Below are 1,498 nucleotides of genomic sequence, written 5' to 3' on the forward strand. Positions count from 1 at the left end.
ACCTCCCATACCTCCCACACCTCCCCACACCTCCCCACACCTCCGCACACCTCCCCACACCTCCCCACACCTCCCCACACCTCCCCAGACCTCCCCACACCTCCCCACACCTCCCCACACCTCCGCACACCTCCCGACACCTCCCCGCGGCGCGACGAGGGGGCCGGCTCGGCGCCCCCTATCCCACCGCCGCCCCGCCCGGAGGGGCAGGCGCGCACGCCGGAGACGCTCACGGAGGTGCAGGAGCACACGATCACGTGGCACTACTGCGACGCGGCGGACGAGTTCGCCGACGTGCAGGCGGTCGCGCTGCAGTCGCACCTCGTCAAGGTGTCCGGCAACGCGCCCGTCGAGGCGAAGCCTCCGCATCAGAATGATCTCGGCCGCACCTCGGCCTCACCTCGGCTGTACCTCGGCTGTACCTCGGCTGTACCTCGGCTGTACCTCGGCTGTACCTCGGCCATACCCCTCGGCTGTACCTCGGCTGTACCTCAGCCTCACCTCGGCTGTACCTCGGCTAGGTCGGCCTCGACATGAAGCGCGTCGAGGTGCGGCCGTACGGCGTGTCCAAGGGCGCCGCCATCTCCCGCATCCTCGAGCAGCTCTCCGCCCTAGAAGCGGAACACGTACTCCTCTCTCACTCCAACCCTAACCCCAACCAGCACTCGAGAGGACACGCATTCCACTGCCTCCCGCCGTTCTCCTCTCTGTGTCCTGCACTCGCAGCCCCTCGTCCGCACGCGCTGCTCTGACGACGCTGCACGGCACCGTAGTCGTGCCCTGAGGCTGGCGTATTCAGCGCGCAGGCTCTCCGCGCGATGGCGGCTCGAGCAGCGGATCGAGTCGGAGGAGCGTCTCGCGCGGCTGACCGAGGAGCCCGCCGAGCGGCTCTCGCGTCGCTCCGGCGCCCTCTCCACTCTACGAGGGCACGACTCTACGGCTGCACGAGTCTACACACGCCCGCGACTCCGTACGAGGTAGGCTCCCTCTCACCGGACGAGGACCCCTTCGGCCGCCCGCCGCGCGCCCACGAGCCGGCAAGCGGCCGCCACGCCCCCTCGTCCACATCTCCCCGGTGCGGCGGCGGCACCGGCGGCGCCACTTCCTCGTCGACGTCACCGCTCGCGGCGCGCGCGGCGGACGCGTCGGGCGCCGGCGTGGCCGCCGCCGCGTCGCCCGCCGTCGGCCCGAGCCGCGGCGGGCAGGCATGCGGCGCGGCAGCCTCGGACCTGCGCCCCATCCCGGCCGCGGTGCGCTCGCTGCCCGCCGCCGGCTTGCCGCTCCTCCTCACGCCGGACCCGTGCGCCAGCCCGTTCAGCGAGCGGTCGCCGCCCGGCTCGGGCGGCGGCACGCCCTCGCTCCGCCCCCAGCCGGCGACGTCGCCCTCGCTCGAGGCGTCGCGCGAGTCGAGCAGCGGCGGCTGCGGCGGCGGCGCGCCGTCCACCATCACCGGCTCGGCTCTCCCTAGAATGCTTGAGGATGCGGGACACAAGGGCTG

The sequence above is a fragment of the Emiliania huxleyi genome (genome assembly GCF_000372725.1).
Source record: "Emiliania huxleyi CCMP1516 unplaced genomic scaffold EMIHUscaffold_26, whole genome shotgun sequence".
Taxonomy (NCBI): Eukaryota; Haptophyta; order Isochrysidales; family Noelaerhabdaceae; genus Emiliania; species Emiliania huxleyi.